The 12,190-nt window shown below is 40.3% G+C and overlaps 1 protein-coding gene across 15 annotated transcripts in view; it reads left to right on the top strand.

Annotated features, from left to right (window-relative positions):
* Positions 1–12,190, top strand: part of Sgip1 (SH3 domain GRB2 like endophilin interacting protein 1) — a 236,787-nt gene that overhangs the window by 31,561 nt on the left and 193,036 nt on the right. The window lies entirely within an intron of this gene.

Here is a 12,190-nt window from a genome sequence, read left to right as displayed (position 1 = left end):
ATATTCCTCTGTTATTCTCTGTTTACCTGAAATGATTCTTTCATATTTGGCATTTCTGGGCAATTGAAAAGAGGGAGGGTAGGTATATCCCTCAAACATCAGCATAAAGTGAAAAGAAAAAGAAATCTACCAAAGCAGAAACACTTGAAGAAGGGAATGTAAATAGAGTCTAAACAGAGATGTGTAAGAACAAACCAACAGGAAGGGAGGGGAGGGGAGGGGAGGGGAGCACCACACAGTTCAGCTTCAGCCCTGGGGAGTGTCAGGTGAGGCCCAGGACCTGGGGCTGTGCCTGTGCTGCCTCTGGGCTCATTTAGAGGAACATGCCATGTCATAGCAAGAAGACACTTCAGTAACATTATCTAGTTGCCAAGGCTCTTCTGACAGGTTTGGTAACCAGGGCAGAGAGTGGGCAGTGGAAAGAGCACACCAGGCCTGGGAACTGGGATGGCAAACCCAGCTCTCCTTCCGCTGCTCAGAGCCTGCATCGTCACCTGGAAGAGCTGGCCTGGAGGGTACTTGGGAAAACCCTCAGCATTCTCTAGTGGGCCCACCGGCTTAGCGGCTGGGAAATCGTGAATCACATTGATGGAATGTTTTGTTTACTTCCTCCCCACAGGGCTAAATGGGAGAAAGAGTTGTTCTCCATCCTCTCCAGTTAGTTGGCTAAAAGCAGTAAATAATTCCCATAGCTTCAAAGAAGGAATATCATTTGAAACACTTTCTTTTCTAGGAAAAGTAAGAATGCCTCTTCTCTAGTCCTGCTATTGATGAGGCTGCTGCCTCTCACTACATTGCCGCTTGAGGCCCTCTCTAGGGAAGCCTGTAAAGGAAGTTGATTCAGAGATTCGGAAAGCAGATTGTCGTAAACTAGGACCATTGGTAGGCAGCCAACTTAAGGGGCAGAAGCCCTGCTTTAAGCCAAATTAAAGTCAAACTCAATAAACACAAACTGATAAAGCTGCAACATCAGGTCTGGAGAGTAGAGTTACCTGTCCCTCATGGTCATAGTGTAACCCTGAGCCAGGTCTGTAGGAAAGCCATTGGAAAACAACTAGAGTATTACTTCCCACTTGGTCTGTCAAGGTCACATTGAAGTTTCCTTCCTACCTGCTAACAAGTGGAATGTCAGGACTTGAACACAAGTCCATTGACCTTTTTATAGCTCACTGCAGTGGTTCAAATTCTCTAGGACTTAAGTCTCACTTGGAACTCAGATCTTCTTAAGGTAGTGCAAGTCACAGTCATTGTGTTCACTAAGAAAGCTAGTGACATCACTCACAGAAAGCTGTATTTGACTTGACCTGTCTAAATAAACAGACACAAATATGCAGAGCATGCTCCCCAAATTATGTACTGAATAGTCACACATTGTTTCATAGGGCTCAATAGGGTTATAGTCTGAGAAATAGATGTTCAGTGATTATATTGCTGTGTATTATACTCTACTTATACAAACCAAAATGTATAGCCCACTGCACATGTGGACTGCATGGTGTGTGCTTCCAATATAACCTGCTGGTCCTAGACACATAATGAATAAAACAACATGAGATTAAATTGAGCACAGGAGAAAATGACGCTATCAAGAGACTCAGTCAACACAAGGTGTATGCGGCTGTTGCTGGTTACACACAGCATTATGTTTGATAGTAAATAGCTTTTTATAAGTAGGAGTCGCCATAATAATGCTGAAAACTGTAATGTGGTAAATACACAAACCAGTGACACAGACATTTATCATTTTGAAGAAGAACATACTTTACATAGCTGTATGGGTTGTATTTTTATGCCAGTGGCAACACAATGAATTTGCTTATTCCAGCATATCACAAAAACATGAGTCATGGATTGTGCTATGATATTACAATGGTGTAAACTTACCAGGCACTGGGAATTTTCTGGCTCCATCTCCATCGTACAGAACTGCCATTGTACATGCAGTGCATAATAGAATGAAACCTCACCATACAGCTTAAGATTGTAATTCTTAAAGACTTGATACTACTGTACCACCTGTCATTTTCTCTTTACAGAAGTTGCAGTCACAACCCTGGAGTCCTGAGAAAGCAATTCAAGAGGGAAATCACGCTCCATCAGTTCTCATAAACACATAGTGGTAGGGAGTGTTTGCATGGCCACACATAGTTAGAAATTGACTTTGATGGACTGCACACTAGGAGTCATAGAATCTGCTACATGCGGGTCAGTGGGCCACTCACTGTACCCTACTTCAGATTTTCCCATCACAAAGGGAATGTGAGAGAGAGTGAGGGCTTATTTGTCCAAGCCTTTTAGCCCTGTGCCTGAGATAAACTATTATTTTTAATTGACTGATTAATTACTTTGTGTGGGGGTGTTGTAAGGATGGGAGCAGGTGTTCATGTGCTACAGGGCTAATGTGGAGGTTAGAGGACAGCTTTCAGGAATCAGTAATGTCCTTCCACTATGTGGGTCCCAGAGCTCTAACGCAGGCAATCAGGCAAGTGCCTTTACTGGCTGACCCATCTTATCAGCCTATGAGCTGTTATTTTTATCCAAATGTTGTTATAACTCTTCTTACAGTTACCCATTTCTCTTGACATTAGTTGATAGACTTAAAGTTGTCAGTCTTATTTTCTTAAATGAAACTGAAGTGTAACGAGTTCAATTGTGTTTACAAAGTCATAAGTCCTCTAGGTACAGAGAGTACATGTAAAACTAGGGCCACCTTATTGCTGCCAGTTTGCTGTATATTACAATGATGCTCAGCACATTTCTGCTTTAGTTTAATTCAGAGAAGAAATGTTCCCATCAGTGCATTGCCATCTGACATTTAGTTGGGTGTCTTCTTTTTGGAACCAAACTTACTCTACATGTAATTAATTCTGAAATAGTTTTTCTCTTTTCTTTCATTTATATGGGCTTTTATTTTCTGTGGCCTAGTTCTTACTAATGTTTTAAACATTTTACTTTGTCATTTTTGAATGTGTCTTTCTGAAAACTATACAGGTTATCAGAAACAAAAACTTGGATTTAAGTATTTGAGGGCTGTATAAAGTTACAGGCATTGTAAAATAAAATAAGATAAACTTGGGTTTCTTTTTAAAATGTTTTATTACATTTTATTTTAGTGTATATGTGGTGGGGGTGGATGTCGGTGTAGGTCAGAAGACAATGTACAGGAGTCAGTCTTCCCCTTATACCATGTAGGGCCTGGGGTTTAAACTCAGGTTGTTAGGGTGGGCAGCAGGAGCCTTTACTAACTGAGGCTTTCACAGACCGAAACAGGTTTCTGACATAACAAAACTTACAGCTCCACCATGGACAGTAAGAGCTGTGCGTGGAAACGATGAGGCAGCAGAGGATTCCAGGTGAGAGGAGAGAGCAAGCCGGCTCTGACGTTAGCTTGGAAAGAACGTCCTGAAATGTAGGCTGAGAATTCTGGGAAACAGAGTCTGTCACAGTGAATTCCAAAAGTTAGATGACTCCTGCTCCTCTAAGTTAAGGAAATCTTTTGATCATTCGTTTATTCAACACGTTTCCATCTCCCTCCCCGACGTTAGGCTGCTGCGTGAAGGTATCAGGAAATGAGTCTTTGTCCTCGCAGAATTTAGAGTTCTTTGCCAAGAAGCAGTTCTGTCATGTTTGTTGAGCTTATAGGAGAAAACAAAGAGCGGGAGGTGCTAAATGGAATACCTGATGTGAACGCTGAGCCGTCCTCTAAGCCTCACTTGCCAGCCCATTTTATTAAAGGCAAATTTTATCTCAAAAAGTTTATTCCAGATTGTTGTAGTTTCAGTTGGGTTCTGTCAGACCAGTCTTTTCACTAAGTGAAAGATACATTCATTTTAATATCTTCCTTTATGGAAAAAAAATTTAAAAAGTCAGCATGATGCCAGTAAACTCAAGGATTGCCGCAAGTTTGAGGGCAGCCTGAGCTACAAGAGTGAGACCCTGACTTAACATCTCAACAAAACAAACTGAGGGGAGGAAGGGAAGGAAGGAGGCAGGGAGGGAGGGAGGCAGGGAGGCAGGGAGGGAGGGAGGGAAGGAAATGGAACAACCAGAAACTGTGTGTGAATGTCTTACTGGGAGGGCACTAGGATGCAGCCCTGGCTGTAAACAGCCTGCCTCAGCACGTTCTGCCAGCTTGCTTGCCGTTTGAGTCATGGAATCTTTTCAAAAATCAGTGTGAATAATGAAAAATCATTGTCCCTTTGGGCTTTCGACTTTCCTAGGAACTGAATTTCATCCCACTCACTGTTTTGATTTCAGAGACGTCTGGAATAGCAACTGATGTTTTGGAAAAGGAACTTTTATACTTTTTTATGTTTGCCTCCAGAATCCTCTTCTTTTTTTCCAGAAAAATAAGTGTATGTTTTCTGATAGAAGAATTCTTTCTCAATGTTTGGAGCAATGAATTTACACCCTGGTGGGAGCACTGTCTAGTTCAATGAGTAACACCCTCTAAGAGGCAGTTGGTCTGCTTCAGGCCTAACTACACCCGTTGGTACGTCTCAGTTTTTCCTCTGTGATACTGTAATGATAATGACAGTGTGATAGTTATGAAAACACTGAACAGAACAGGGAATGTTTTGTTGTTCTGTCCTTCCTAGGATGCATTTGCTCTCTTCTAGAAATCATATCCAAAATTTCCCATGGAAACTAACTGCCCCTGTGTATGACACAGAGTATATACAACAAAACTGGCCAATCAAAACAGTAAATGTTGTTTATAAAAGCAAAACAACCACAGCAACTGCTTCAGGAAAACTTGTGTTACTCAAATGGCCTAATAAAGACTGAATCTTGGAGATTGTATGAGCGCCCCTGGGATGAGGGACTTGTCTACTTTTCATGAATGTAAGTCTGGAAAGTGTGAGCCTGAGGCTGCTGTCTTCTTACAGTGTGCTTGCAAATGAAGACAACAGAGAAAGATGGTTTGCTTTCATCTGCAGTCAGCACACATTTTATTTCCCTTTTTTGTCTTATTGTGTCAGCAAAGATTTCTAACACAGTGTCAAAAAGACAGGTGAGAAGAGGTGTCCGCCTTGTGTCTCTGATCTTAGTGGGAAAACTGAGTTTATTAACATTAAACCTGATAGTTTGTGGGCTGTAGGGTTTTCGTAAATAGTCTTCACTGAGTTAAGGCGATGTCCCTTTTAGCCCTAGTTACTGAAGGTTGTTTTTCATGAATGAGTGTTGAATTTTGTCAGATTTATTTTGCATATGATATGATCATGTGACTTTCCTTAGGATATTGATGGAATAGATTACTTTCTTTGATTTTCCTACATACTTGGTATAAAGTCCACAAGGGATTCTTTTTATGCAGTATCTGATTCAATTTGCTATATTACTGAGAAATGTTGAATCTGTGTTGATGAAAAATATTGGCCTGTAGTGATCTTTTTTTATAATGTCCTTGTTTGGACATTTGGTTAACTCTGGCCTTGTAAGTTAATTAGAAAATACTTTCCTGTTTCTATTTTGTGAAATAGATTGTAGAGACTTTATATAATTTCTTTCTTAAAGATTTAGTGGAATGTTAGGCATGGGGGCACACACCTTTAATTCCAGTACTTGGGAGGCAGAGGCAGGTAGAGCTCTGTGAGATTGAGGCCAACCTGGTCTACACAGTGAAAACCAGGCCTGCTTGGGGCTATGGAAGACCCTATCCAAAAAAATTTAGTAGAATTCATTGGTGAGTCTGAGTCTGAGACTGTTTAGGCCTGATGTTTTGTTTTTTGGAAGCTACTAACTGTTGGTTCAATTTCTTTTTTAAAAAAAAAATATAGGCCTATCCAGATTAACTGGGTTTTCTTGTGTGAGTTTTGACATGTTGCACCTTTAAAGGGATTGGTCCATTTCGTCTTGGAGACCAAAACTGGAGCACAGTTATACACGATGCTCTTTAAATGTCTAAAATATCTGCAGTGGTGTTCTGTCTTTCATATGTAATACTAACAATGCATAGACTCACTTTTTTTCCTCACCCTGGCCACAGGTTTGCATTTTATTGATCATTTTCAAAAGCTAGCTTTGTTTTTGTTGGTACAGTATTATTTTAATGTTCTTGACCTCACAATATTAAACGTTACCAGTGGCCAAGCAAGTATAAATTCTCTCATTATCATCACTCCAGGAACTTTCTGAACCTGCCTCTTGAGGCAAAAACAAATCAAAAAATATTTTACAAAGTTGATTCTTATACTCCTGTAATTCAAGTAGGTATTCCAAAGTATAAACTCAGATTCATTTGTCTTTTTCGCTACCTTCTTAGACTGTGTAGTTTGGGAAATGTATTCTAATATTAAGCATTTGCCCAAGGTATTTATCATTAGTAGCCATAGTAACAACAAACCATATTTAAAGCAAGGTCTCTGTTGTCTCCCCAACTCTTTGATCTCTTCTGGTAATAGTGTAGACATTCACCTAGCTCGCTTTATATTTCCCAGCCCCATATATCCATTCACTCAACCAATCATTGATATATGTGTTTAACAAATATTTATTGTTACTGTATGCCAAGCACTGTAATGAGCATTAGGGGTTCATAATTGGGCAAAACCCATGTAATTACCTGCCATCGTTATGGTTATCTTGGGTCTTTATCACTTGTTCAGTTGCACCGATTCCAATCGCCCATTAAAAATTCTAGTAAATGTCCAGTCTTCTACCAGCTCCATTCCAGAATTATTTTTAGCCCTCTATCTTTCTTCCTTTATAGGCAACTATACTTCTTATTTATGCGTCCATTCGTTCATTTAGTTTTGCAGTGCTGGGGAATCAAACCCAGGCCTTCACTCTTGCTAGACAAGCACTCTACCACTGATAAACAGCAATAGGCCTCTGGATTGTTTTTTAGAGTTTTTCTCATAATTTTAATGTTTTACTATAAATATTTACTTGATGTATTTATTTACCTCAATGATTCAAATGGTGGAAGAGTATCAGTAAGAGAGCATTTCAGTTTAATTGCACAAAATATTTTAAAATATTTTATTGGTTCTTTGAGAATTTCATGTAATGCATTTTGATCATATTCAGACGCCCCCCCATTCTCACGCCCATAAAATGAGCTGGCAAATGGGATTCGAACGACTGCTTAGCGTTCAGATCAGCTACTCCATTTAGTACTGCCTGCTCTTTGTCTTTTATAAGCACACCATGACAGAACTGATAAATTCTTACTACCACCCCTCTCCTGACGTCGTGTCCTTTATTATCATCTTTCTTTTTTAAAGGACTTTGAGTCTAATTTGTGTTCCCCAAATGCTCTTGGGTGGGGGTTCATCCTTGGAGTCTAGTCAACCTACTAGGTATCACATCCTTAAAAAAACTGACTCTCTCTCTCTCCCCCTGCCTCCAGTAGCTATTAGTAGCCAATAGATCTTCAGCTAGGGGTGGGGCTTCTTGCCTACATTCCCCATCCCTGCTGGGTTTCTGTCTGGCTTGGGCTTGCACAGGTCTTGTGCATCCTGTCACATTTGCAGTGGGTTCGTGGGTGAATCTGAATTCTCAGTTTCCCTCTGATTCCTGCCTTCTGTCACTTCTACTTCATGTCTTTTGCAATGTTGTAATGCCTGTTTCCACTGCTGCCTAGCATTACCACAGTTGATCTTCCACATGATGCTGGAGAATTTGTTGTCTTCAAAGCAAATCACACCTGTCTTGGTGTCACTGTGGGTGAGGCAACGGGAATGTTAATCATCTCTCAGTGTAACAAAATAGAAAATATACAATACCACCTGTGAAATAGTGTTGCCTTTAAAAATTTGAAGTTGAGGGGCCGGGGAGATGGCTCAGCAGTAAAGGACACTGGCTGCTCTTATAGAGGACTTTAGTTTGTTTCCCAGCACCTGCATGATGGCTCACAATGGTCTACAGCTCCAGTTTCAGGGACTCTGAAGCCCTCTGGCCTTCACAAATACCAAGCACCCACATGATGCACATACATACATGTAGGCAAAAATACTCATATATATAAAATAAAAATTAATAAATCTTTTTTCTAAAAACTAAGCTGAATTTATTTGGACCTTTTAAAAATATTTTATTTATCATTTTTATTTTATGTGTATAAGTGTATTCACTGCATGTGTGTAAGTGCACCCATGTCATGCAAAACCTGCAGAGGTCAGAAGAGGGCATCTGATCCCTTGGAACTGGAGTTATGGATGGTTATTAGCCTGGTAATTGAAGCTGGATCCTCTGTGAGAGCCGCCAGTGCTCTTAACAGCTGAGCCACCTCTCCAGCCCCTATTTGGGCCTGTTAGAGCAAACAACCAGTTTAACAGAAATGGGAAATGGAACAAAAAGAAAGTGACACTATCAAGGAAGCAAGCAACAGACAAATGTTGGATGTGACAGAGTCCCCAGGAAGTTACTCCATTTTTTTCTCAGTAAGTCAGAAGATAAAAGGAGGTGAGGTAAAGAAAAGGTGATCTACGTTAAGATCTCCAATAATCAGTGTGGAAACTGAGGTCCTGAGTTGAGCAAAGATACAGTAAACTAGGTGTTTATGAAACTGAAGACATCTGAGAGGAGGCCTGGTTGCATGATGCCAGTAAAATAGTACTAACTTCGCTGTGGCAATGGGTCATGCTATGCAAGCGCATGTCTACATGTAGACCTGTAGGAATCATGAAATGAGGCAAGAGGCTTGCTGTGTGGTGCAGGCCTATGGGAAAATATCCCATGAAACCCCTTGCTTTGTAAGTTAATATACATTAATGAAAAGTTTAATAAATTAAAATGAAACGACTAAATAAAAGTGGCCAAATCCAGAGAGCTGTTGAACAGGTGATTTAAGCTAATTTATGTATGATAATTTTTTGGTACATTCATGGTATATGTTGTCGTGGTGAGATTCCTTAAATCATCCATTCATATAACTATATTTTTATCTGTTCATTCTCTACTGGTCTCAAAGTTTACATTTAGTCATGGGCTCACCACACTGCTTTATAAGCTGCCCCCACAGCGGTTTTCGCCCTCCTTCTGCCTTCCCCATGATTCTGCCTTTCCCCCAACCTGACATGCCCTTTGAGACTGCTAGTTTCTGTTAATCCCTTCCTGCTCCCCAGAAGCCCCTCTCTCCCTTTCTCATGTAGCAGTGTCCTTGGCCCTAAAGACTCAGCAGAACATACTTCACTGGTTTGAGACCTGTCACGGTGGTCATCTCTTCAAGACTCCCCCTTCCCAGGTATTCTCTTGGGACTTGCTACATTCGGTTAGAAGTACCAAGCCAGCATCTCTGAGTTTTTACCCCGTGCCATCACAATATGGGGTAGTTAAAGGGTACTGATAACTATCCAAATAATGTCTACACAGTCAGGCCTTTCACTGTGAATGCTGAATGCCCTCCTCTTGATCTAAAGAGAAATTGAAGAACAGCACCCTTCTATCTGTTATTCTCCTGTCTCATAAGTCTTCACAGAGTTATGACTTCTTTGAAAGGGGAAAGGATGACAGTTCTGAACCACCAGGCACAAATAAGTTAGAAAACTGACAGCAAATTGACTCTGTCATTAAGACTCAATAATTTTTAGAACAGCTGGTGTTTACCTTTAGAAAAATATTGACAGATGATTCTTTTAATGAATACTTTCCCCTGACCCAGCAATACCTAATTTCTACTTAATTGCTTGGTGTTGATATTAGATTTAATTCCTTGGGTTCCTCCCAAATGTAGCCTCATGGAGATTCCTCCCAGGTCCTCCCAGATCCTCCCAGATGTGTCCTCATAGGGGGTGCTCCCAGCCTACTTGATTGCAGTGTGTTATTTTATTCCCTTAACTTACGAATTAAAGGTTTGAAATCAAGTATGAAATATCTTTCTACCACCACCAGCTCCACTCTTGGGGACTTTGTATATTATCAATCTGACGGTAGTTTCAAGTTTTCTCGGTGCTTTTTGTTGAATTAAGCATATTTGGTAAAATTTGGATAGCTGTATCCCCTCCAAGACCTTTAATGTGCATCCTCCAGTTAGATGAGTCTCCTCCTCAGTGTGGCTATTTTAACATGCAAACTATTTTAAAGGCACTTCCGAAAAGATACTAAAAGGCTGTACATGGCTCATCAAGTCATGAATGGCCAAGTACAATGTGATATGTCCGTAGGATGGAACCTTATTCCTTTAGCTAAAGGAATGAAGCAGTGATACAGGTCTTACAACAGGGCTCAGCTTGAACACTGTAATGAATGGCCAAGTACAATGTGATATGTCCATAGGATGGAACCTTATTCCTTTAGCTAAAGGAACGAAGCACTGATACAGGTCTTACAACAGGGCTCAGCTTGAACACTTTGTGTCAAGTGAAAGACCCCATTCTACATTATTTATTTATAGACATGTTCAGAACAGGCAAATCTATACAGATGGAATAGTGGCTGCTAGAAGGATTTTGGCACCATGGAGAGAGGTTGCTATTAGGTTTCTTTGAAAAGCGATTAGAATCTTCTAGATTCTAATGCTGTGAATTCACTAGGAACCATAGAATTATACGCCAGCGCTAACAGTACATCTCTATAAAGCTGAATTTTTAAAAAAATTTTATTGTTCTATTTTTTTTAGCATTTCATCACAGCTTTAACATATTCAGTAACACACTCCAGAGCAAGAGTACATCTCTCACAAGTGGCTGCAAGTTTCTAGGTTCACAGTTAAATTAATACAGTTATACAATATTGAACTCTGTAAAAGCCCTGCAAGACATAAAATTGAATGAGTTTTTAACCCTTTAAAAAGATCTCCATTTCATTTAAGAATATATTGTTCCTTGCAGAAATATTCTTTGTTTCCGCTACTAACACTGAGATGGCGCATGCATCTCTAATCTGTATGTATCTGATTATTACTAGTCATAATCGGTTGCACTCGGATCCTTGGCACCTGTGTATGTCTATAAAGTCATCAGGTAGATTTCAATGGTAATGTTTATCACCTCTACTGATTAACATGATGTAAATTTCCATGCTTCCACCTCAAAAATAATACATTTTTTTAATTTGTTGTGTGTGTGTGTGTGTGTGTGTGTGTATCACACAGAACATCCCAAACCATCTTATATAGGCACTATCCTTCTAAGATGAAAGCTAAAATATATACTGTGAGATAGAACAATGGAGATCATGCTTTCCAGATGTTCAGGGGGCAACTCTATAGACTCCTCTCAAAGACATCTTGCAAAGCTCTGGCTCTCAGAGTGCATGCTCAACTACGTTTCCAAATCACAAAGGTAAATTGATTTTGAAATGCAAGGAAGTTCAACAATAAATAACTCGTACCACAGATTATAAAAGAAAATGAAATTTCACATCCCCAAAGAGCAGAAAGATATAATCACTAAGTAAATCTCTTGAGTAAGGGCATTGACAATAAAATACCACACACACACACACACACACACACAGAGAGACACACACACACATCTGTATATGTCTCTATATATGTATATGTATAATTAAAGACTTGGAGTAAAAATAATATGGAATTCTATTATGTGATGAACAAAACAAACAATTGGAGATAAGGTAATAAGATGAACAATCCTCCTTTCCTGTGAGGAGAGGCAAGAAGAGAAGGGAAGGCTGGGGACACAGGGTGGGAACTGGCTGGCTATTTTCCAAACAAGCCTCCTCTCCTTCTTGGAAAGAGCCCAGATCCATTCCCAAGTGTCTTGCAATTAGGTGTGCTGTGCAGCACAGTGGAACTTGAACATGAAGTGCTCCCAAGTCGACAGCAGAGAACTAGATATGTGTCTTTTGACTCTCCCTCGCTCCGTATCTGACAAATGATACAGACATCCTAAGCACAGAGGACTCTGCGATTTCAGAGATAAGTGGAAAGTATCTGGATGATTCCATGGAAGGCACCTCACTATAAGCAATACCCACACTGGGTTCTTCAGTGAACGAAGAAACAAACCAAATCGTGAAGGGGAAAGTCACTGCAAGGTTTGGGTCTTGATTTGTTCATCAGCTGACCTTCCTAAAACAAAGACCTCTAGACAGGCTGACTAGATTCACCAGATGGACAAGTAGTGGGGAATGGCTGGGGTGCCAACAACACAGCGGACAATAGCAGGGATAACAGAGTATAAGGGCACTAGTGGGGGGAGGGAGGCTTCCCAGGGTGCCATCTGGGAAGTGGGTATATAGTTGAATAAGATGGTTTGGGATGTTCTGTGTGATACACACA

Source organism: Nannospalax galili, unplaced genomic scaffold (genome assembly GCF_000622305.1).
Source record: "Nannospalax galili isolate Female #2095 unplaced genomic scaffold, S.galili_v1.0 scaffold553, whole genome shotgun sequence".
Lineage (NCBI taxonomy): Eukaryota > Metazoa > Chordata > Mammalia > Rodentia > Spalacidae > Nannospalax > Nannospalax galili.
This window is presented reverse-complemented; position numbering and strand designations above follow the sequence as displayed.